The 26,724-nt window shown below is 44.6% G+C and overlaps 1 long non-coding RNA gene across 1 annotated transcript; it reads left to right on the forward strand.

Annotated features, from left to right (window-relative positions):
- The first annotated feature begins 555 nt into the window (after positions 1 to 555).
- Positions 556 to 26,724, forward strand: LOC141051672 (uncharacterized). Its single transcript, XR_012220672.1, has 3 exons — positions 556 to 651; positions 25,613 to 25,717; positions 26,695 to 26,724. It is a non-coding gene; the product is annotated as an uncharacterized lncRNA (long non-coding RNA).

Consider the following 26,724-nt stretch of genomic DNA (forward strand, 5'->3'; position numbering starts at 1 on the left):
AAACATTTTTCAGGCAGCAGCACTATTATGCACATTTAGCAGTTTTCTTTCCATTGGTTTTCAAACCAAATATCCAGCAAATTGCGTCGTTGGGATTTGGTGCGCAAGCCTGACATCTCATACTTACGTATATTGTCAATAAAGACTAGTCATTTACTTGGTTTATCAAATTATTCATATGTTATGTGACTGCATGACGTCTGTGTTGCAATCCTGCATTCATGTTCTTGCTCTTGTCCAGCCTGCATCTCCACTGTCTCCCCGGTGCCGCGCATGTGCCCTTTGCCTCTTGTTATGAGTTCCAGTGCGCGCATACTGCACTTCATCATCTTTTACGCGCATGTGCCCCTTGCGATGCGTTTCAGTGTGCGCACACTGCGCTTCATGACGCACATGCGCATTATCTTTTTTGACCGAGATGTCGGTCCATAGCTTCAGGATCCCTCGGATCATCTTTGTTTCAGTCGTTGCTGCTTACACACACCAGAGGGCTATTACTGATGATTTTTTCAGGTATTTATATTTAATTGGTCACGAGCGTTACTTCCACTGATGAAGCCATACATGCTACGGAGATACGCGTGGGGCAACGCTTCTGGGCTTCCACCCATGGTCCTGCTCTCTTGATCTGCTTCACATGATTTCACCCTGGTAATAGTTCTTTACTTATCGCCCACTTTTGGCTCTATCATGTGCTTGGTCCGTTTTTATTGTAGGGTTCAGCCTTATAATTTCTTTATTGGGGACTTATTGTAGCTCCAGCAGGGCTATTTTTACCCTGAATTTCCAGCGGTTGTGGGTGTTATACCACTCTATTGGGCTATCATTGCGATTGATGTTCATCCTTTTTACCCTGGGTCGTTGATTGGAGTGACTATTTGGTCTTGTGATAGCTCCATGTACCTCTGGTTATGTCCTCATGAGCCATATTGAGATTGGTGGGTTCTTTCTACTTACATTTTGCATAGGGTGTTTGGGCATTACATTTATCATGTTCTTTAAACAACATCCCCAAACATGAACGGGGATATAGAGGCATTGTCACAGTATTAAAATAATTTTATTCAAACATGTTGAAATAATGACACCTAAGCAAGGAATCCTCATAGGTAAAAAAACGGAGGTATAGAAAAACCAGGAAAGCTATAATGTCATGAGATATATAGTTACACACATAGCAAAAAAGACGTATATATGAACATATATTATGTAACTAACAGAACAATAAAAAGTGCATTGTGCAGTTGTGCCACATAATAATCCGTACAAAATATATATATATATATATAAAAAAAAAATTTCATTCTTGTAATTGGCGATATGGATTATTAATTATTATGAACATGAATATTCTCTCTCCATTGTTCATCCTGTTTTTATTATATGTTTGTGTCATTTTATTATTTGCTTTATTCTTTGTTTATATTTAGTGTTTTATTATGAGCATCCAGTGTCTATTGTGACATATCCTCTGGCTCTGTAGAAGAGGTTGATGTATTTCTCAAAAAAAGAAAAATACGCAAGATTGAAGAAAAGAAATTTATGTTATTACTGTTTATAGTAATATCTTTGTATTTTGTATTTATATGTATTAGTACATTTGTCTGGTGGTTAGAAGGATGTTTTTTGAATTTTTGTAAAATTTATGGGATGATTATTATTATATTCTGTCTTGTAATAGGGATTAATGATGGGAATGAAGCTGGTATATCTGTGCCTTTTTTTATTTTTCCTAGTGTGGATCACTGTATAGAAATTTTGCACATTAATGGCCTTATTTATAGATATGTATTTTATATATTTTATATAGTATTTAAAATTAAATGTAATGTCTTGAACCGCATACTTGGATAAATATAAATTTTGCACCTATTATAGGCACTTACTAAGTATCACTATAATATGTTTTATCACCATGGTTATTATATTGCTATATTGTTAATAAGTATTGTCTGGTTGTTATAAATTTATTGTGGACAGTATATAGGTATATTTTATACACAACCACTATTGTTTTTAGCACTTTATATTCCTATTAGTGATGTAGTTATGTTCGTTGCCTGTGAAAAGCCACAGGGCTTGGTCTCGGTATTCTGGCAGTGCATGCGTGATCTGGAATAATCCCCTGACTTATGGCGGTGCCTAGACGGGTCTGTAGTGCGTTCTGCGCCTGCGTCCCTGGTGCGCTGAGCCAGAAGTCACTTTTTCATCAGCGGGGAAATTCCGAAGACTGGGCATGTGCTAAGAACGGCAGATTAGACCGACACACAATTCAGCTGTGGCAACGGCTTTTAAAAGGCACTTTTGTATGCACTTAGGCCGGTTTTACATTTGCGCTTTATAGCGCGGCGACGGCCTGCGCACGGCCGCCGCTAAGCCCCGCCCCCTGCCGGCTCCTTGCCCGCCCCATCCAGTCATCGCCGCCTACTAGCGCACATGGGCGCTTGCGATCTGCGCACCCTATCTTTAGCATAGGGTGCGCAGATCATGCGCTGGCCGTGCGCTAATAGGATTTTGCCATGCGCTGCGCACTTTTGAAGGTGCGCTGTGCGCGCCGAAATGCAACATGCTGCGCTCGGCGCACACGGGCGCACCTTCAAAAGTGCGCAGCGCATGGCAAAATCCTGCTAGCGCACGGCCAGCGCACGATCTGCGCACCCTATGCTAAAGATAGGGTGCGCAGATAGCAAGCGCCCATGTGCGCTAGTAGGCGGCGATGAACGGATGGGGCGGGCAGGGGGCAGGGCTTAGTGGCGGCCATGCGCAGTCCGTCGCTGCGCTAAAAAGCGCAAATGTGAAACCGGCCTTACATATGCCCCTGTTTGAGGAAGCCGGTCAGGCGAAATAGTGCTGTCGGGGTACGCCCAGGTGGTCTGGTTAACCAGGAACTTTTCACTGTGAGTAATACATTTAGATCAGTTTGTGATATATAATGATTTCTGGATCAAACATTTTTGGCTTTTAGCTTTTTGGAGCAGTGCACGGAGCACCTTAATTTTTATCATGCCATTTTTGTTATATGCAGTATGATACATTTTGGTCAGGAAATTACAAGGAATTGTGTACTATACACTGCATTTCATTAACTGGCCCTCATATAGTGCAGTTGCACAGTGCACTTTATATTGCTTATTTTGATTGCAAATAAAACTTTTTCAAAAAAATTTTTTTTTTTTTTTTTTTTTTTTATATATTTTTTGTACGGATTATTATGTGGCACAACTGCACAATGCACTTTTTATTGTTCTGTTAGTTACATAACATATATTCATATATACGTCTTTTTTGCTATGTGTGTAACTATATATCTCATGACATTATAGCTTTCCTGGTTTTTCTATACCTCCGGTTTTTTACCTATGAGGATTCCTTGTTTAGGTATCATTATTTCAACATGTTTGAATAAGATTATTTTAATACTGTGTCAATGCCTCTATATCCCCGTTCATGTTTGGGGATGTTGTTTAAATCACTTGAATTGAGGTGGTTTTCTTACAAAAGGACTGTGTTTGGTGATTTATCATGTTCTGTATCATGATATTATGCAGATGATTATGGGTGGTTGCAGCCATGTGTTTTTAGTTATGTTTTAAATGTTATGGTCTTTTGTGTGCTAATAAAATTTATATATGCAATTAAATTTACTTTTGGTTATAGTGTGCGCATTTTGCAGTAGTGCTTTTCTTCCCCCTTTTGTAAGTCCGAACAAGTTTTGTTCTGCATCAATGAGATAAAGGTTCACATTGTGATTGGTGAGTACCACCTGCTCCTCCTATGCTCTGCCTCATAAACCGTCTCATTTAATTGCTTGTAACGATTTTTTTCATTTTTCCATAAAAAATATACGTGAGCAATAAAACCATTTAGTCAACTTTTTAAGTTTTAAACAAAGCCAAACAGCTTCCTGGTACAGTGGGTGTGATCTTTTTACCCTCATTTTATCTTTTTCCCTAAAGCTTTGTGTGCACATCCAAACTGTGTGCAGTGACCCAGTATGGTGGCATGTGCGGTCCTTGCTGATCTTTAGCACAGAGCTCCTGCTTCCAAGGTAGAACACTTCTGCAATATGGCACACAATGCAATATAACTCGATTTTTTTTTTTTCACATGTTTCTTCATTTTAAGTAAAGAATCCATCTCCCTTTATTTGACTCAGACCTCAAAGCTCCTTCTTGACTTTGTACTATCAGTGGTGATGCTTGGGGCCACCACTAGTATGTATTAGTATTATTACTATTTATTTATATAGCGCCATTAATTCCATGGTGCTGTACATGAGAAGGGGGGTTACATACAAAGTTATAGATATCGTTAACAGTAAACAAATTTACAATGACAGACTGGTACAGAGGGGAGGGGACCCCTTCCTTGCGGACTTACATTCTACAGGATAGAGGGGAAGAGACAGAAGGTCGGGGGTGCAGCAGCTCTGGTGGTGGTGAGGCGGCAGCTCGGGTGGTGGCGAGGCGGCAGAATGGTCATTGCAGACTGTAAGCTTTACTGAAAAGATGGGTTTTCAGGTTCCATTTGAAGGATCCGAGGGTGGTGGATAATCGGACGTGTTGAGGCATGGCGTTCCAGAGGACAGGGGAAATTCGGGAGAAATCTTGGAGGCGGTTGTGTGAGGAACGAATAAGGGTGGAGGAGAGTAGGAGGTCTTTGGAGGATTGAAGATTACATGAGGGAAGATATTGGGAGATTAGTTCAGAGATATAGGGAAGGGAAAGGTTGTGGATGGCTTTGTAGGTCAGTGTTAGTAGTTTGAACTGGATTTGTTGGGGAATTGGGAGCCAATGGAGGGATTTGCAGGGGAGTAGTGAGGAGAGAGGTGGATTAGTCGGGCAGCAAAATTGAGGACAGACTGGAGAGGTGCAAGAGAGTTAGCAGGGAGGCCACAGAGGAGAGTGTTGCAGTAGTCAAGGCAGGAGATGATGAGGGCATGTACAAGAGCTTTAGTAGATTGAGGACTAAGGAAGGGACGGATTCTGGAAATATTTTTGAGTTGGAGGCGACAGGAGGTGGCAAGAGATTGGATGTGTGGTTTGAAGGACAGGGCAGAGTCGAGAGTTACTCCGAGGCAGCGGATTTCAGGTGCAGGAGAGAGCGTGATGCCGTTTACCATAATAGATACTGTAGATCGGGTAGGCAAGATACGTGAGATGGAGGAAAGATAATGAGTTCAGTTTTGTCTACGTTGAGTTTTAGGAAGCGAGAGGTGAGAAAGGAGGATATGGCTGAGAGACACTCCGGGATTCTGGACAGCAGAGAGGTGACATCTGGGCCAGAAAGGTAGATCTGAGTGTCATCTGCATACAGGTGGTACTGGAAGCCATGGGACTATGAGTTGTCCTAGGCCAAGAGTATAGATGGAAAAAAGTAGGAGCCCCAGGACAGAGCCTTGGGGGACTCCAACAGAAAGGGGGCGGGATGAGGAGGTAGTGGGAGTGGGAAACGCTGAATGTGCGGACAGAAAAGTATGAGGAAATCCAGGACAGGGCAAGGTCTTTGATGCCAAGGGAAGAAAGAGTCTGTAGCAGTAGGCAGTGGTCAACTGTGTTAAAGGCAGAGGACAGGCCAAGAAGGAGGAGGATGGAGAACTGTCTGTTAGCTTTGGCTGTGAGTAAGTCATTAGTAATTTTGGTCAGGGCAGTTTCAGTGGAGTGGTGGGGGTGGAAGCCAGATTGCAGGATGTCAAGAAGGGAGTTAGATGAGAGGTGGGAGGAAAGTTGAGCATGGACATGCTGTTCAAGGAGTTTGGAAGCAAACGGGAACAGTGATATGGGGCGATAGCTGGGCATAGCAGTTGGGTCAAGGTTTGATTTTTTTTGAGGATGGGTGTTATGGTGGCATGTTTGAAGGCAGAGGGGAAGGTACCAGAAGTTAGGGATAGGTTGAAGAGATGGGTTAGGGCTGGAATGATCATGTTAGTGAGGTTGGGGAACAGGTGGGAAGGGATGGGGTCAAGTGCACAGGTGGTGAGGCATGATTTGGAAAGGAGATGAGTAAGCTCTCCTTCAGTGATGTTGGAGAGGGAGGTTATTAGGGAAGGGCAGAGGTCTGGTATGTGGAGCGGTTGGGGTGGTGGAACAGTAAAGGTTTGCCTTGTTTGGTCGATCTTGTTTTTGAAGTTGGTGGCAAAGTCCTCAGCAGAGATGAGGGGAATTGGAGATGGCAGTGGTGGGCGGAGGAGAGAGTTGAATGTGCTGAACAGTTATTTTGGGTTGTGGGATAATGAAGATACAAGGTTTGTGAAATAGGTCTGTTTAGCAGATGTGAGGGCTGATTTAAAGCAAGTGTAGCTTATTTGAAAGCAGTGAAGTCATCTGGCAGGCGTGTTTTCTTCCACCACCGCTCCGCGACCCTGGATGCTTGTCAAAGTTTTTTGGTGAGGTTGTTGTGCCAAGGTTGCCTATTGGTTTGTCGCATTTTGCCATGCATGAGAGGAGCGACTGAGTCTATGGCTGATGTGAGGGTGGCGTTGTAGAAAGCGGAGGCACTGTCCGTGTTGTGGAGTGAAGATATGGAGGACAGAGGTAGAAGAGAGTCTGAGAGTCTGTGGATGTCTAGGTGTGCGAAGTTTCTGCGAGGATGTGCTAGTGGCTAGACATGGGGGCAAGTGAGGACAAGGATGAGAACGTGAGTAGATGGTGGTCAGATAGGGGGAAGGGAGAGGTTGTGATATTAGATAGGGAACAGAGGCGGGTGAAGATGAGGTCTAATGTATGTCGATCTGTGTGGGTGGCTGTGGAGGACCACTGAGTAAGTCCAAAGGATGAGGTAAGTGACAGGAGTTTGGAGGCTGGTGGGTGTCAATGGGGATGTTGAAGTACTCCATGATGATGGTGGGGATGTCAGCAGAAAGTGGAGGAGCCAGGTGGAGAATTGGTAGATGAAGGCAGTGGCTGAGCCCGTGGTCGGTATATGACAGCCATTTGGAGATTAGAGGGAGAGTAAATACGGACAGAGTGAACCTCGAATGAAGGGAGGGTGGGGGTTGGATAGGGTTGAAGGAGCAGTTTTTAGAAAGGATGAAACCCACTCCTCCACCTTGTCTGTTGCCAGGGCGAGTTGCGTGGGTAAAGTGGAGGCTGCCATAACTCAGTGCGGCCGGGGAGGCTGTGTCAGAGGATGTCAGCCAGGTCTCAGTGAGGGCCAAGAAGGAGAGGTTGCGGGAGGTAAAGAGGTTGTGGATCACGTGGAGCTTGTTGCAGATGGAGCGAGCATTCCAAATTGCTCCAGAAAGAGGGTGCAGGAGAGGGTCAGAGGCACAGGTTTTAAGTGTGAGGGATTGCGGTAGTTTCTCTTAGTGTGAGAAAGATAGGGGTGAGGATTAGAGGGATTTATGAGGCAGGGGGGGCCAGCATTGGGGGATATGTCACCAGCAGTGAGAAGAAGCAGAGAAAGGGAAAGCAGGTGGGTGAAGGAGAGTGATCGTCTTGTATTGTATTTTAGTAGGGGAGGTCTGAGGATAAGGAGTATGTCTGCAGATAAAGCGAGGTGGGGGGTAAGAGAGAGGGAGAGATAGTTATTTGGTTCAAGGGTGCAGGGGTTTAGGGATAGCGAAGGAGAGTGAAGATTAGTGGAGCAAAAATATTGATGGCAAATGTGAGCATGGTTAAAGAGCAGGGTAAAAAAAAAAAAGCAAGTAAAGTAAGAAAGCAGTGGTTAGTCTTACCGTCTGACCGATTTCTGGACTATTTCTGGTATATTTCTCATGTATCGCTTCAAATGATGTCACATCTGACCAAGGTCATATCTGACCTGCTTTGTTCAACTTATACCATTCAAATGTCCATGAAATGAAGCCAGGTGAGTGAGGGAAGGAGGAGGAGAAGGGGGCTGGAGGACGGCTCACAGCAGGGGGCAATTAACAGATTGCAGTTAATGAGACATTTGACTAGCATCAAAGTTGAAGAAAGAGATGGGATAAGATGGAAGGCTGGAAGGTGTGAGGAGCATGGGTATATCAATATGCATACAGTCAATTTGAAGTATGATACATGGAATTAAAGTCAGGGGAAAAAACAGAGTACAGACATACCAATTAAAAACAGAGGGTGAACAATGCATGAGGGTTTAGTGAGTATTCTGGATTAAGAAGCAGGTTCAGCAGACATACCAATTAAAAATAGAGGGTGAGCAATGTATTAGTATGGATTTATACTGCTTACATTCATGTTTTTGGGAATCTTGACATTTGAGCTCCTCCAGTGGTTGCTGGCCACCAGATTTTTATCTTTAAGGCCTTAATGAGACATCCATGATTTTTCTCAAATGTAAAAATATGGACCATTGTTTATCTATGTTTTGGATCCAAGCTTCATTGGTGTTACAGTTTTTATCAGTGATTTTCATGGATCCACACGAGGAGCATTCAGATGGCACTCACTCTGGAAAGGGAGCACTGTCAATTAAAGGAGGGGGAAGGCCCCCAATATGCAAATGAGGTCACCAAATTCTTGGCCACCCCAAGGATGCACAAAAGCCCCTTAATTTGGATACAAAGTAAAAGTTATTTTCTGAGGTACTGAACCAGCCAGTAACAACTACAATGCTAGCATGATTTCTATTGTGGCTAAGTCCCATTTATCACTGTATAGCTCATTTTAGTTTTAGGGGTGCCAGACTCCCTTTAACCACAGCAGTGGCAGCAGAGTTATAGTGCATAGGAGCACCAAGATTGCTGAAACAAAACAGATACTTTGAATTTAGAGCTGAGAGATTTATAACATCAGGATTCAATGGACTCAGCTAGGAAGTAGCAGTTGTTTGTTGGAAATCAGGCAGGAGATGCTTAGAAGATATTTGGCCAATTTGCTGGAGCAATATAGTGGTAGATGAGGCCAATTCCTGCAAAGGCACGTGCTAGCAAAGTGCTAAACTTGATGAATACTCAGGCAACACATAGCTGCCTGATCGTGTGGCGTCCCTGAGGGTCCAATCGCCACAGAGGTACTGCACCTCACCCAGAGGTGTGGTACCCCATTCTCAGGTAAGGAGCGAGCACCACCCAGGACTCTTAACACCTGCACCCAATACATACTAGAGAAGTAGGGCAACCTGGATGTACCCTACGGGAGGATGATATCATCCCTGGCTGGGTAGGAAAGGGTGTTGGGAAGTGGGTGGAGCTAGTAGGAAGAGAACGGGAGAGGACAGTTCAGTTCAGAGAGAAATTGAGGAGGAAGTGAAAGGGAGCAGACATGCTGACAAGCAGCTCCCTGGAAAAGCTGAAGGAAAGGGACAGAAAGAAGCTCCTGAAGAGAAGGGATACAAGAGGCACGGCGCAGCGACCATACTGCCCATGGGGCTCGTTGGGTGGAGGGATCAGGTTGCAGTGGGGTACCGACCCCCTAGTCCAGTGGAATAATCAATAGACTCAGCTGGAAAGCCGGAGGCAGAGGCACCTGTAGGTACCTCAGCCACAAGCCACAGTTATCTTCTCTGGAAAGGCAGTCACAAGGGAGCAAAGGGACGCAGAGAGGACGTCACCCGACAAGGTCCGCAGCTGCTGGTCCGGGACACTGACTGTGAGTTGTTGGGCAGGAAGAGTAGAAACCACCACAGTGAGATGGCTAGGAAAGGCATACACTGAAGGGAGTCCTGGGAAGGTGAAGTCCGATCTACCTGGGAGTTTGCTGGACCCCTCACCTGGAGGACGCAGTACCAAGCGGGCACTTGGGCCCATAAGAACTGTGAGTAAACCTTTGGAACTGCACCCAGCTGTGTCCACTAATTATTCCTGTGTCACCTATCCAACTCTACTACATCCATACATCTTTCCTATTACAACTGCCCTGGGACCAAGCTCTGGCTGTGGAGAGCTATACCAACTCTGCTGCACTATCATCAGTCCCAGAGGATCTGCTCTGCAGCACTGGTCACCTCTGACCAGAAACCACAGGTGGCATCATGAACACTTTATTTTTCCCTTTTTCACTATTCCCCTTTTATTGGATGCCCAGGGCCACGGACCGGGTCACAGCTGCCGTGACACAGCCCCTTTAAGAAGCGGCCGAGTACCGAGTATCCCCACTGCCCTGGTGGGCCATCCAATCGTGCCTTAAAAGGTCTTGTGTAATGACTAGAGATGAGCGAAACGTTCAAGGTTTGGTTCGGTTCGATTTACCAATCATTTAGATGTTTGCCGAACATGTTCGACAAACATACCCGAACTCCATTAAATTCAATGGGATGCCAAACCAAACGTATGCACAACTTCTCAAGGGGTGACAAAAAGCTTCCCAAACAGCTAAAATTAGTTGTAGACACCATAAAAAGTGGCATCAATTGACCCACAGTAAAAATGTCATGACTTTGGACAGGATGGTTCCGCCTCCATTCTGGTTAGGTCAGGGTTAATTCTAGTTTGCTTCTCTTTGGTTCTGGGGCAGATATTTAATGATGGTAGTGGTTTGTGTTTGCTGACCCAGGTTACTCATCTGTAATCACTGTGCCTCTGTGTGTGTGACCTTTGTTGTGTATGGCCCGGTTTGTCCCCTGAGTTTTGCCTCTGTATCCTGCGTTGTACTGCCCTGTCCTTCCTGGTTATCTGACCCCTTGGCTCGTCTTGGTTTACTGTCTGTCATATCCCTAGGTACCACGCTCTTGTCTGGCTTTTGACCCTCGGCTCTCCTTTGAGTACGTTAATGTTATGTGCCCTGTACTCCACACTCTCAGCTGCCTTCCCTGTCCTCACACACGGTGATTCCGCCCCCTGTTATCACATGACTACTTAGTTCCAGGTCCTGTGCTCACTGGTTAGTCTCAGGTCCTTGTGCAGTGCGTGCCTTGTTCCTCCACTCCCTGCGCTCATTCCCATACCCCCCTGATAGCGCCCCCTAGGCTGCCCAAGTGACACCATCAGTGTCATTACAACAAATTTGCAAACAGCACAGCTGAAATCAGCCATGAGACAGGGTCTGTGCCAGCATTTACAGCTTGTAATTGAAGTTTCAATGAGGACCTCTTTGTAATTGAGCTGTGTAAGCCTTTTTAGCTGGGAGCCCTGATACCTCATGCAACACCTCTAAATTTTTTTTAATTTAGCCATACTGAGATGGCCAAACATCACTTTCATACCGTACTATTGGTAGAAAAATGTAAGGAAATTAACATAGGTATGTGACTGAAACTAAGTACATGTGAAAAATGAGTATGAATGAACTCAAGGAGATCAACATCCAACACTGCGGAGACACCATCACATGTTTCTCAAAGCAGTGATTCTAGAGCAATGCCCCCATCCCTTATGGGAAATATGTAAAAACATGCAAAACACAAGCCGCGGAGACACCATCACATGTTTCTCAACGCAAGCAATGACTAGCCAGGTCTTTACCCGGGAAGGAACAACCACGGGAAGGGCAGTCTCCAATGAACGAAACCACCTATGCCAAAACATGGTATCCATCCACAGACAGCTGTTTCGGGGTATTGCCCCTCATCAGTGTGGAGTAGGAAACTGGCCAGTAGGAGCAATGCCTAGTAGAAGACTGTGAAAAATGAGGATGAATGAATTCATGGAGATCAACATCCAACACTGTATAATTGCACATGTTAGCTATAGGGGGTGGCGGGCTAGAATTATTAATGTGTACTGTCCATCAGGACACGACAGGAAAAAGGAGCGTCTGGCTCTTTTGGAAAAATTAAGTTTGTTTCTTCCGGGCAAAATGCCTACAGTTTTAGTTGGAGACTTTAATTGCACCACAGAAGGGAATTGTGACATAACTGGTAAAAAGTTATCCAATCTTATTTCTGATTTTTCCCTTCTAGATGCTGCTGCTCTGAAATTTGGCATCCCACCACCGCCAACTTACCATGCTGATAGGGGTGGTATTGCATCCAGGATAGATAAAATGTTGTTTTCCAAAAATATGTTGTGTATGAATTTTGAACAAAATGCTGTACCTTTTTCTGATCATGAGTGTTTGAGTGGTGTGTTTAGTGCGATTGATGACCGTGTGTATGGGGGTGGGGTTTGGAAGCTGAATGTAAGATTGTTACATGAGTATGTGATGAATGAATTAAAAATAAAGTATAAAGAGTGGAGAGTATGTAAGAGGGATTTTGCGTGTGTACTGGAATGGTGGGACTGGGCTAAGGTGTGTTGCAACAAATTCTTCAAAAAGTGGGGCTATAAAAAAGCTGCTATTTATCGGAGTAGATTTAATGATTTAAACAGGCACTTAGACTGGTTAAGCAAGTGTGGAGAAAGTGGCATGGATGTGTCTGATCTGCTGGCTGAGACAAAGAGTGAATTAAAGAGTGTTATGGATGAAAAAGGGAAAGAAATCATCTATCGCACCAAAATAGAACATCTTGAGAAAGATGAAAAGTGCACGAGGTTCTTTTTTAAGAAAATGAATGGGAGAAAGGCTGATATGGATAAAATCCTGGATAGGAATGGTTTGTGTGTGTCAGGTGACAATGTGATAAAGGAGGTGAATAGGTTCTATAGCAAGTTATATGATAAAAAATGGATTGATTCTGGTCTTGTTTCAGAAGTGCTGAATGGGTTAGAGAACAAGTTGGATAGTGGAGAATGTGATATTTTGAATGAGGACGTAATTATGGAAGAAGTAGAAAATGTGATGAAGAGTGCTAAAAAGAATAAGACTCCAGGTAAAGACGGATTGCCGGTAGAATTCTATGTGAAGGCGTGGGATTTTCTGAGTGCTGATTTGACTGAGATATGTAAGTATATGTGGGAGAGTGGTAAGTTGTGTGAATCAATAAAAGAAGGGGTGGTTGTGCTTGTGCATAAGAAAGGTGAGAGAAAGTGTTTAGAGAATTGGAGACCTATAACATTGTTGAATGCAGATTACAAAATCTATAGCAAATTGTTGGCGAATCGTATGCGTGAGGTGATTGGTAGTGTGGTGGATGAGGATCAAGTGCTGCGGAATATGTTGGCGCTATATAAATAAAAATTATTATTATTATAAGTGTGTGCTGTGCCTGGAAGAAGTATGAGTGATAACTTATTGTTATTAAGGGATTTGATTGGAGACTGCATGGGAAGGAAACGGAAGTGTATGGTTCGGTCAATTGATTTTGAGAAAGCGTTTGATAGGGTCTCACATGTGTTTTTGTTTAAAATTCTGGATAGAATGGGATTTCCTCCAAAATTTGTGAATGGGATAATGTCTTTGTATGATTGTGTGTCAAGTGAGTTTCTTGTTAATGGGTGGTTGAGTGAGAAAGTGAATATTAAGTCTGGTGTAAGGCAGGGGTGTCCCATGTCCCCTGTCTTGTTTGTATGTGTGATTGAACCTTTGTTATGCTTGGTGAGACGTGATAAAATGATGCGAGGTTTGTTGGTACCTGGGAGTGGTGGGAAGCATGTGAAAGTTCTTGGATATATGGATGATGTTGTGGCTGTGAGTGAAAGTGTTGCGTCTATGAGTAGGGTTAAGTTGCTTCTGGAGTTTTTCTGTGGTGCATCTGGCTTTAGAGTGAATTGGAATAAATGTAGTTTTAAATGTTTTGGGGATAACAGGGTTAAAATGGAGGGGGTAAAGTGTGAGGAGGGTGCTATCAAAGTGCTGGGAGTATTATTTAATAAGGACTTGGAAGGTAAGGAGAGCTGGGAGGGGAGTGGAATGCGCATAGAGCGTAAGTTAAATTTTTGGCGACTGAGAGACTTGACCTTGATTGGTAAGATTTTGGTCATAAAAGCGGTGATTCTTCCAATTTTGCTTTTTATTGCAACAGTTTTTCCACCATCATGTAGGATAATAAAAAGAGTGGAAAAGTTAGTTTTTACTTTTTTCTGGAGCAGTAAAATAGAGAAACTTAAGAGTCTTTTCAAGGCTTGTCACCATGGTGGCATGGCCTTTCTAAACATTGAGATTTTTCTGGGGCTTCAGTATATCAAAACTGTTGTTATTTTGCTGAATAAAGGAAATAAGGGAGCGTATATGGCAAGTTATTCTGCTGGTTGGATGTTATATGGCTTATGTTGGAGAAAGAGGGATGCTAGAGTGCCTGTTGCTTTCAAGTGTCCGGTCTGGTATGAGGTGATTGAGAAGTTTGTGAGGCAGCATGATTTGCTGCGTGTGCCGATGAATGATTTTAGAATGGCTAAGAATGTGATGAAAATAATACGTAAGAATGATGTGGAATGTAATATTGTAGGGTTGAGAGGGAATGAAGTTTTGGTTGCATGGAAGAGTTTGGAAACGCACGGGATGTCTAATAGACAAAGGGATATTGTATGGATGTCCTTGCACAATATTTTGCCTGTGCGACAGGTTCAGAAGAGACGAGGTCTGACCAGAGCTGATGTGTGCCCGAGGGAAGGATGTGGTGGATGTGAGACTGTGTGGCATACTATGTGGGACTGTTATTACGCGTGCAGTGTGTGGAAGTGTGTAGGTGGGTTGTGTAAGGAGTTAGCAGGTGTGAGTTTTATTGACTGGCGTGTTGCGATGTTTGGAATTGGTGCATGTGGTCGTGTGAAAAATAGAATCCTATGGTTAATTATGACTTGTGTGATGCAGAGTTTGTGGGATGTGAGGAATATAGGAATTTTCAAAGAGAAGCATGTATCTGTGAATAAGTGTGTCGGGCTGATCCTTTCTAGATTATGCTTAATTTATAAATTAGACAGCGAAGGCGGTGGTGGTTCTGATGCAGAGGGTGTCTGGAAATTTAAAAAATGGCAGCACCTTATCAAATATCAGTGAATTTTAGTGATGTTTATTGATGTTCAGGATGTCTTTTGTGTATACCCTTGGTTTGTTATACTAAAATAAATATGAACCATGATGATGAGAGTTGAAACAACGACGTTTAAGTTGATGAGCTTATATTGAGTTGTTTATAACTAACCTGAATGGTTTTAAAAAAAAAAAAAAAGAAACAGCTGTCTGTGGATGGATACCATGTTTTGGCATAGGTGGTTTCCTTCATTGGAGACTGCCCTTCCCGTGGTTGTTCCTTCCCGGAGAAAGACCTGGCTAGTCATTGCTTGTGTTGAGAAACATGTGATGGTGTCTCCGCGGCTTGTGTTTTGCATGTTTTTACATATTTCCCATAAGGGATGGGGCATTGCTCTAGAATCACTGCATTGAGAAACATGTGATGGTGTCTCTGCAGTGTTGGATGTTGATCTCCATGAGTTCATTCATCCTCATTTTTCAGTCTTCTATTAGGCATTGCTCCTACTGGCCAGTTTCCTACTCCACACTGATGAGGGGCAATACCCCGAAACAGCTGTCTGTGGATGGATACCATGTTTTGGCATAGGTGGTTTCCTTCATTGGAGACTGCCCTTCCCGTGGTTGTTCCTTCCCGGGGAAAGACCTGGCTAGTCATTGCTTGTGTTGAGAAACATGCGATGGTATCTCCGCAGCTTGTGTTTTGCATGAAACTAAGTACAGGCTTGCTTGTCTGGGAGCCCTACTTACACAGGTGATCCATCAAATGAAGACCCAAACTGGAGTATCCACATTTCAAAAAATTATTGTCACACACCACTAAAGTGTCATCAATTTTCCATAAAATTCAGTAGAAACAGTATAAGCCTCTGACACACCTTCCACTACAGACAACTCACCAGATGGAGACCCAACTTTGAGTCTCCACATTTAAAAAGAAAAAATATATTGTCACACACCAGTAGCCAAAAATGCAAAAGGGTCCAAATCTCCCTGATGGCATTGATTTTGAGCTCCATATATTTCTGCACCATCCTCTCCAGTCGTTCACAACATGTCAGACTCGTACTCTGTTCTGCTGGTGCACTGGCTGGTCTAAAAAATGTGTGAAACGACACAGAAATTGCTCATACCACTTACACTGCTGCTGCAAATATGTATTTGAGCTGATGCCTCGCCGATCTCAGGATTGGACATCTAGAACTGTGATGCACATTGTATGCCTCACTTCTGTCTTGGGGATTGTCTACAAGTGTGTTTTGATACTTGAGCATGTGAGTGTCCCTTGCCAGGGAGGAAGCATCTGGCTAAATTTACTCTTGTACCGTGGATCTAGCAGACTGGCAACCCAGTAGTCAGCACTATTTCTAGCTATAAGAATACGGGCATCATGTTGAAGAAGGCGCTCATGTGTCGTGTGCTTCCACGTCCATCATCATGTCCTCCTTTGTTTGTTCCTTGGCTTCTGCACCTTCACTACCACTTTGTCTGGTACCATGAGCCCCCTCAATCGCTGTATGCCACCCTTCCATAGCACCCGCCTGTATGACAACAGTCCGGAAATTTGAGATATTGTTTTCCCTTCCGCATCCTACTCTGTTTCCATGTTTTTGTCTCAGACCACCACCTCCTCATGCAGACTATTCAAAGTGTGCTCCAGTATGTAGGCTATGGAATAGTGATGCTGATAATGGTATCGTCAGCGCTAGTCATCTTAGTAACTATATCAAAACTGTGCAGAAGGGTGCAGAGGTCATTCATCTGTGTCCACTCCACAAGCATGATTTGCACCACGTCCGTACTGCATTGGCCCAGGTTATGCCAAAGGACATACTGCACCAGGGCTCTTTGCTGCTGCCAAAGTCGCTGAAACATGTGCGGAGTGGAATTCCACCATGTTGGAACATCGCAAATCAAATGGTTAATTGATAGGCCGAAAAACCTCTGTAGCGATGCAAATCGATGACCTTCAGGGTCCGATCGTCGGTAGTGAGCACACAGCGACCGTGCTTTCCTGCATCCAGGCCGGGGAAGTGGCAGAGAAATTGCTGTACCACCAGGTTGAGGACGTGATCCATGCAAGACATGTGTGAGAGTTTCCCCCGGTGTAGGACCACCACGATATTTGCATCATTATCACACACGGCCTTCCCTGGCTCCAGGTTCAGTGGAGACAGCCATTGCTCTAACTCGACCTGAATAGTCATCCACAACTCTTGAGCTGTGTGACTGCATTCTCCATGGCATATTAATTTGAACACACCCTGATTGCGGTGAGCCATGGCTGCTCAGGTGGGGGATTCTATCTTCACTGTTGGAATGTGTGTCTGATTAAAGGAAAGATTGAGGGCACAGGTGGAGGCCCTCGAAGAGATGACGGAGCCAGAAGCAGTGTAGGAACTGTTACAGAGGTTTGTCCTGCAAGAATTAGGGATTCAAAGACTTGTGGAGCAGCCCCTTGACCGCCTGCCCCTACAGCCAACAGTCACCCAGTGCCCAGTCAGTGAGATGTAACGCCCATGCCCATGTTTGTCAGGTGTCAGTAATGAAATGCACCCTGACAGATATAGATTGTTTTTCAGGAAATGGGTGAGGATCACCCCCAGGGCAAGTGGGGTTCACTCACTTGGTACCGGGCCGGTGTCTTAAAGGGGATGGGTGGCGGTGACCCGGTCCGTGGCCCTGGGTGTCCATGTAAAATAAGTGGAAAAGAGTTTATGAGTAGATAAGTTCGTGACGCCACCTGTGTTATCAGGTCAGAGGTGACCAGCGCTGCAGTGCAGATCCTCTGGGACAGATGGTGTGGTGCAGCAGAGGTGTAATAGCTCTCCACAGGCAGAGCTGTAGTCCCAGGGCAGTGGTAGAAGATGTTGAGGTAGATGGTGTAGTATTTAGGCACAGAGATGTAGTAGTGCTGAAGGGGTTGGCGCAGAAAGAAGGCAATGACACAACTGAATGCAGTTCCAATGCTTTACTCACGTTTCTGGCATAGACAGGTGCCCGCTTCAGTGCCGTGTTCTCCTGGTGAGGGCTCAGCCAACTCCCAGGCAGATGGAATACACCCTTCCAGCACTCCCTTCCAAATGCGCCTTTTCTGAATGTCTCCTTACTAGGGCTAATCTGAAGTATTTGTAGTTATGAATTACACTCAAGTTCCTCTTTCTTGCTGTTACTTAGAACTCCACTCACATGACAGGTAGCTGTAGCCTACTTCAGGGACTCCTTACAATCATGTCCCGTTGCTACTGTGTTGTCGAGTCTTAGGTGGAAATAAAGTGGTTACAACTTCTATTCCTCCAGTTTCTACTGTAGAACCATTAACATTCACACAGCCTCGGATACCGGCGCCCGGCCTTAGGCGCATTAATTTAGGGAAGGGCTTTGCTCTAGCTCCAATCCCCAGCTCTCCTCCACACGTTCTGTACTTTTCTATCTTTCCTTCTGAAGAACTGATCTTTCCTTTCCCTTCCTTGCCAGCAGCTCCAGCTCACAGGAGGCTGCTACATCTACGTCCTTTCACCCCATCCCTCTCAGGGGATTCTGGTCTAACTTCCTGTCAGCTTTCCCCTCTTAGTGCAATCTAAGCTCCACCCACCTCCCAGCACCCTTCATGAACCAAGCAGGGGCCATAGAGGGTGCTCTGCTGTTCTAAGGTTTCCGTGCTGGGTGCAGGAGTCAGGTCAGGTATTTCCATCTTACCTGGTAGTGAAGCACCACATCTCAGGAGGAGGTGCAGTACCTCTGTGGCAACTGAACCCTCAGGGGAGTCACAGGTGATGTCTGATATTTTGGTGTAGCGCAGGCACAGCTTCCTTAGAAATAATGGCGACTAGGCAACTGGTACTGGGGGACTTGGACGACCATGAACTTTCTGAAACCGTCTATATCCACCAAGAGGAAAGGCAGTAATCAACCAGCAAATCAGCACCTTTAATGTTGTCCTGGAATGTGCTGCTGACAATCATAATTAAGTTTTCTATTCATTAAGAAGTTCCACATGAAATGTATCACCTAAAGTCTCATAAATAACTTTGAGCAATGGCCCCAAAACATCATATCTGGCGAGCAGTCCTGTCAGTTTCCTTTTACTATGCTACTTTGGCTTCAGTTCCTCTACAGGGTATGCTGGTTAGGTCCGCAGATCTTCTCCAGGTTTGCAGCACTTTCAGGTTTCTGGGACTTCTGATGCTCCAAAATGTTGTCAGGTCTGTTGACTTTAAGGGAATGTGCACACCTTGAGTATTTGGATGCAAAAAGTTCTGCACCATTTCTGCATCCAATGGAAGGAAAAACTCAGCAGACAATACATGTGTTTTTGATGTATTTTTCCATGTGGGGTTTGTTTTTGTTCAGCAATGATTGCTATTTGTAGCTTATAAAGGTAGTAGAAAAAATAGAAAAGTTTAGATAGATAATTATCTATCTATTGTAAGGCAGCACTTACTGTATGTGTTGGGGGACACTCGATTGGCAACAGGATGAAGGCACAAAGGAACGTTTTCTCGCTTAAACAGTCCATGCGGTTTATTTATACTCAGCATAAACCACTGTAGGCTATGTTATACATCACAGACCTAACACATAGTCCATAACACTTCTTAGTACATAGCTTTAATTTGCAGACACTAAAAATGCCAGACTTCTCTTTGTCCAGTTACCTTGGGCGACCGCACGCCGTGCCAGTGTCTCTCACAACTTTACTCCATGACACACGACATAGATTGCAGTCTCTAAACATGCTAGACCTCACTTCGTCCAGTTACCGTGGGTGACTGAACACTTCATTAACATCCACGGAACATAATAAGCACCAACAGTCTGTTCCAATGGCAGATACTTGTCTGCCCTTTAACCCCCTTGTCTGGAGTTACATTACAGGAGCTCCTGCTCCACATGCTGACTCCTTGTCAGTCCTGGCTTCTGGGGAAGCTGCCTTGCTGGAATCACCATCTCATCCGATGCCTTGGGACAAGGGCACTCCTGACAGTCCAGACCGTCAGAAGGTCCGTAGCTTCATAACACAGTGCCGTCACAGACTCTGCGAGTACCTGGTCTCACCCTGTGCTATTCAGGAATCCAGTCCACCTGCAGGACCTATCAACACAGGGACCATCCAGGTCGACGGTCTCACCATGTGCTATTCAGGAATCCGGTCCACTCACAAGACCTTCCAACACAGAGACCTTCCAGGTACACGGCATCACCATGTGCTCTTCAGGAAGTCTATCCACTCATAGGACTGTTTTGAATTCGCTTTCTGTCCTCCCTCTGGTTATTACTAAAGGTAGTGGAGCTGGTCAGATTGACAGAGGGGTTGTGAGTTCTCTTTCTGGGCTCCCTCTGGTGGTTACTGGAGGTAATGAAGCTGATTTGATTGACAGAGGCTTGCCACCTGCCAATGAGGATGATGATTGGAGATCTGGGGTTTCAGATTGGAATTTAAGACAGCCGACTCCCTCTATCCCTGCTGGTGATTTTCTTCCTGTGTCTCCTGAGGTCTGATGTGTCCAGCTCTGTCCGTGCATGTTCAGCTAAGTGGTTCATTTGCTATTCTGTTGCATTTGATCTGGTTTTGTCTATCTCTGCTTTGTGCGGGTCAGCCAGCTCCGGCTGGGGCTGTGCTGAATCACCGCCCATATGTTACTGCTTGTGCCAGTTTGTTTTGTCCCCTGTTCGATTGGTCTCTTTTTGCTCTGCTTTCAGAATATACCAGAATGCTGATATAGTGGGGGCGAAGTCGTGCGACTTCAGTGTTTTTGTGCATCAGACGTGTTGGACTTTTTGCAGGGTTTTTTGCGTGATTGCAGACAGTGTCTTTCCTTTCCTGTCCTGTCTATTCAGTGTGGGCCCCATTTGCTCAGTCTATTTTCCTGCCTCCATTTGTATTTCCATCTTGTCTCACCGACAATATATGTTTGGGGGCTATCTATTCCTTTGGGGTCTGCTCTGGGGCAGTTTAGATTTCCCCTTTCTTGCTTTAGGCTGTTAGCTCTCCGGCAGGGCCGAGGCATCTAGGATCATTGTAGGTACGCTCCATGGCTACTGCTAGTTGTGTGGATAGGGTTCTGCAATCCGCTTAGTTATCAACCTCTCTGGTTTTCTGTGGCTTAGCCTGGGCCTGCTCTCCTCGGTGACCCATTCATAGCATAGGACCTTCCAGCACACAGGCCTGACCTCTTGTAAGACCTTACAAGCTAGAACATGTGACCCAAACTACGGTCACATTATGTAGCTGTAACCACCCCTATAGGTGGGAGGTGTGTGTGGTTAGCCAGTCCCGCCCAGTTCTCTGGCTAACCCTATAAAGCCCCTAGTATAAACAAGGCTCATGGAACGACAGGTCCCAGAGCAACATTTGAAGCTGATAGTGCAGAGGATCTCCTCCTCTGCGACACATACCGGCCATTTACAAAAATGCCGGTCACTGTCTCACAGTGAGTTACTACTATTTTGTTCAAATCCTAAATCTGATCCTGGCCTTGGATTTGTTCCTGATTGTCAATCTATGTCACCCTTTGGATTTGTTACACTCCTGGCTCTGACTCTTAGGCTATGTGCACACGCTGCGGATTCACCAGCGGATTTTTCCATGAGGATCCGCAGGTAAAACCGCAGGTAAATTGTCCTGCGGTTTGACACCTGGACAATGGAATAGGTGTCAAACCGCAGCGGAATCCACAGCATGGGCACATACCCTTAGGTGTGTTCCTGACAGCTCTCCCATCTCATCCTTTGACCTGATGTATTCTGATAGACCACCTGGTGCCAACCTTCATCTCTGTTCCTCACTCAGAAGCTCCTTCAGCAATACCAACTCTAATCTCTAATTATTTTGAGGTCCATAACCAGGCAACACACACATCTCTTTAAGTGGTTTAGGCTAAGTGCACATGTACCGGAACTCTCGCGGAAATTACCGCGAGAATTCCGGAATTCCAGTCCGCGGGAAAATCGCATTTTAAATTCCCGCGATTTTCCCGCGGAAAAACTAGCATTTTGCAAGCGTAATTAGCTTGCAAAATGCTAGCGTTCTCCAAGCGATCTGTAGCATCGCTGGGAGAACTGATTGACAGATTGGTCACACTCGTCAAACATAGTGTTTAACGAGTGTGACCAACTTTTTACTACTGAGGCCGCCTATGCAGCATCAGTAGTAAACGATAAAATGTAAAAAAAAATAAAAAATAGTGTTATTCTTACCCTCCGTCGTCCCGCGCATCCGTTCCCAGTAATCCTTTGCGAAAATGCCCACGATGACGTCAGTTCTCGCGGGATCGCGACGTCTCGCGGTAATTCGCGATGACGTCGCGCTAATGACCGCGAGACTTCGCGATCCCGCGAGAACGGACGCCATCGCGGGCATTTTCGCAAAGCACTACTGGGAACGGGAACGTGAAGAGAAGCGGAAAGACTGCGCGGGACGTCGGAGGGTGAGAATAACAATATTTTTTATTTTTAAATTCTATTTTTTACAGGGGTATGGTACCCAAAGCCCGGAGGACAGTCTCCTCTCCTCCGGACCGTGGGTACCATCCGCAATTGTTCTGCTTACTTTCCGCATGGTGTGCACAGCCACATGCGGAAAGTAAGCAGAACAATGCATTCCTATGGGTGCGGGATCGCCGCGATTCCGCAAATTAATGAGCATGCTGCGGTTTTTACCGCGAAGCGATTCCGCCACGGTAAAAACCGCAGCATTAGCACAGCATTGCGGAATCCCATAGGAATGCATGGCATGCTTATTTTTCGCGTTTTCGCGGCAAAATCGCGCGGTTAAAACCGCCGCGGAAACGCGAAAAAAACGCCACGTGTGTACTCAGCCTAAAGGTAGAATTTGAGATCAGGGAATTTTAAGATTCCACAACCCAGTCGATCCAGAGGAAGAAGGATTGTACCTTAGAGAGTCCACACTCTGACACATGACCATACCGTCATCAGAAGAATATATAGAGAGTCCTCTGTGGTTGATACCTTTTTATTAACATCTGAAGAGTCACATATTTTACACACAAGACAGCACAGAAATAACGCAATAGATAAGACAAGTGATGTGAAGCAGAACAATCATTATGGGAGAGGGATTTTATCAATTGCGTTATTTCTGTGCTGTTTTGTGTATAAATATGTGACTCTTCAGATTTTGTATTAGTCTAGCCTGATGAAGAGACCTGAGTAGTCTGGAAAGCTTGCAATGTGTTACCATCTTTTCAGTTAGCCATTAAAAGGCATCAACCACTGAGGACTCTTAATTCTAAATATTCTTCTATCTACTGGCTAACACGGTACAAAGATATATATCTTTCCTGTATAATACCGTCATCAGACACTTGGTGTATATTTATTCTTGGCTTTTATATGAATGAAGCTTACAATAGCTTATAACTTTCTTGTGTTACAATAGCTTTTTTTCTGCATACTTTACATTTTTTCTGCGAGTAAAAAAGCTACAATGTCAATAAACTAACATTTTATAGAGCAACAGTCTGCTGTATATAAAGACACAAGTGGTGATGAGGGCAGAGGAGGGAATAGAAGGGAAAGCGATGAAAACTATGAATACAATAATCTCTCTCGTGTTTATTCTTCTTATGAGCAGTCAAAAGGGTAAGTCAAAATGTAGTATTAGTGTGAGGAGGAGATGACACTGCTGTGTGCACTATGCTGTGTATACATGTCATGGTGTAGTAGTGTGAGGAGATGACACTGCTGTGTGCACTGTGCTGTGTATACATGTCATGGTGTAGTAGTGTGAGGAGGAGATGACACTGCTGTGTGCACTGTGCTGTGTATACATGTCATGGTGTAGTAGTGTGAGGAGGAGATGACACTGCTGTGTGCACTGTGCTGTGTATACATGTCATGGTGTAGTAGTGTGAGGACGAGATGACACTGCTGTGTGCACTGTGCTGTGTATACATGTCATGGTGTAGTAGTGTGAGATGACACTGCTGTGTGCACTGTGCAGTGTATACATGTCTTGGTGTAGTAGTGTGAGGAGGATATGACACTGCTGTGTGCACTGTGCTGTGTATACTTGACATGGTGTAGTGTGAGGAGGAGATGACACTGCTGTGTGCACTATGCTGTGTATACATGTCATGGTGTAGTAGTGTGTGGAGATGACACTGCTGTGTGCACTGTGCTGTGTATACATGTCATGGTGTAGTAGTGTGAGGAGGAGATGACACTGCTGTGTGCACTGTGCTGTGTATACATGTCATGGTGTAGTAGTGTGAGGAGGAGATGACACTGCTGTGTGCACTGTGCTGTGTATACATGTCATGGTGTAGTAGTGTGAGGAGGAGATGACACTGCTGTGTGCACTGTGCTGTGTATACATGTCATGGTGTAGTAGTGTGAGGACGAGATGACACTGCTGTGTGCACTGTGCTGTGTATACATGTCATGGTGTAGTAGTGTGAGATGACACTGCTGTGTGCACTGTGCAGTGTATACATGTCTTGGTGTAGTAGTGTGAGGAGGATATGACACTGCTGTGTGCACTGTGCTGTGTATACTTGACATGGTGTAGTGTGAGGAGGAGATGACACTGCTGTGTGCACTGTGCTGTGTATACTTGACATGGTGTAGTGTGAGGAGGATATGACACTGCTGTGTGCACTATGCTGTGTATACATGCCATGGTATAGTAGTGTGAGGAGGAGATGACACTGCTGTGTGCACTGTGCTGTGTATACATGTCATGGTGTAGTAGTGTGAGGAGATGACACTGCTGTGTGCACTGTGCTGTGTATACATGTCATGGTGTAGTATGAGGAGGAGATGACACTGCTGTGTGCACTATGCTGTGTATACATGTCATGGTATAGTAGTGTGAGGAGGAGATGACACTGCTATGTGCACTGTGCTGTGTATACATGTCATGGTGTAGTAATGTGAGGAAGAGATGACACTGCTGTGTGCACTGTGCTGTGTATGCATATCATTGTGTAGTAGTGTGAGGAGGAGATGACACTGCTGTGTGCACTGTACTGTGTATACAGGTCATGGTCTATTAGTGCTACAACGGAGGAGGTAGCGATCCTGCTGCTGGGTTGTTGTACTCTTATGGCCTCTGTCCTGTTATTTGTTCCATGCTCTGGACACTGTGCTGACAGACACAGCTCTATACGCTATGGGGTGGCTGCATTATTCTCTTATCGAGGACTATGGGCAGTGCATTATACTATATGAAAAACTATGGGGTGCATTATATTATGGGGAGTGCACTGTACTACAAGGAGAACTATGAGGGTGTATTATACTTTATGGAAGACTGAGGAGTGTATTATACTATAGGGAGTGCATAATACTATGTGGAGGACTATGGGGTGTGCATGATATTATGTGGAGGACTATGGGGTGTGCATGATATTATGTGGAGGACTATGGGGTGTATTATACTAACCAAGCAAAATGCTGTCTATTCATCGATTGGATTGAATATGCCGGAACGAAACTCATTGTTCTTAGCAGCACATCGCCTGGTGAAAATTGTAGATAAGCTGCTGATAACATAGTAGTGTATGGGGACAGATTGATCTATTAGTGATCATTCTGTCCTCATCATTATTACCCAGCCGGTGTAAAGAGGCTGGGAAACAAGGACCGAAGGGCTTCAATATTGTTGATCACACTCACTTAGCGGCCTGAAATCAGCGCATGTGAATACAACCAAAATGTTTTTGTGTGATGGTGCAATATACAGTATTAGCATTTGGGGCCCCATTTTAAACTTTTGCCCAGGGCCCCGCTTTGCCTAAAACTGGCCCTGAGTGGAGACTGAACCCTAATAGAAGCCCATAGCATTATCCTCCTCCACCAATCTGTACAGCGGGCACAAAGCATATATGATACAAAAAGACAACAAACGGTGGAGCCGCAGTTTCGTTCCTGGTTTATTTTATGCATTTTTTTATTTCACGTAGAGTATTTTCTGTTTGCAGTTTCGGCCCTGAAGTGCTTTCGATGTTCAGATACTCTGTGTAGCGAACTATGTACAACGACCTGTGGTGAGGGAAAAATCTGCAGATCAGTGTCTTATTCGAGCGGTGAGTACATATAACATAAACCTCATCATATTTCATACTTCACCTTTTTATATGCCTGTTATGAAATAAAATGAGGAGTCCCTTGCTTAAGACCCTCAACCTCTATGAGCCACTGCATATATAGTTAAGAAAACTTGTCAGTGCATTTTTATATATGGAAGTAGTGGTTGTGTAGATAATTGTCCCCCAATAAAAATTATACCTTTTTTGTAGAGCTCCGATGTGCCAGTCATGAGAAATGTAGCGTAGATGCCATGAATAAATTGTGCTGCAAGTGCACTGAGGGTGTGTTCGTGCACCTGGACTGCTTCTTTCAAGTGCACAGATACGCCCACAAGTGCACTTCCAGCCTGATTTACATATGGCTTGTACACTAGATTTTTCATAACTGGCACATCGGAGCTCTACCAAAATGGTGTAATTTTCATTGGGGGACAATCATCTACACAACCACTACTTCCATATGTAAAATTGCATGCAGATTCCGTTAATTCTCATTTTGGTGAACTCCAATTTTCCATATATTACACGAACACATTAATCTCAATGACGCTGCATAAAGTGCCCCTCGTCACCCTCGAGAATTGGGTTCTGAAGTTTTTTGTTAAAATGGTGAAGTGGCTGAGCAAACAAGTCACCACTCCATTCATTGTCTAAGGGAGTGCCGGAGTTAACCAACTTTCACAGTCACATAGATAATGAATGTATATTCAAAGATCCAGCCTAACGGGAAATTCGGAGCCACATTTTCAGGATCAGTGGTGGTCCCAGTGGACAGACCCCCAGGATGAGAAAGTAATTAGCTACCCTATGCCTAGCTGATAACTTGCTGAGCTGGGACTAATCCCTCTTTATTGTTGCATCTCTGCAGTGGATTTGGAGATGTGTATCCAAAAAAACAGATCATGAATGGACGAAACATGTCCTTTAAATTCCATAAATCAGAGTAATAAAAATGTGTGTTCTATCTGTTGCAGGTAATATTGAATATGTAGAAAAAGGTTGCT

The sequence above is a fragment of the Dendrobates tinctorius genome, unplaced genomic scaffold (genome assembly GCF_039654945.1).
Source record: "Dendrobates tinctorius isolate UK_male_01 unplaced genomic scaffold, ASM3965494v1 ptg000158l, whole genome shotgun sequence".
NCBI classification, from domain to species: domain Eukaryota; kingdom Metazoa; phylum Chordata; class Amphibia; order Anura; family Dendrobatidae; genus Dendrobates; species Dendrobates tinctorius.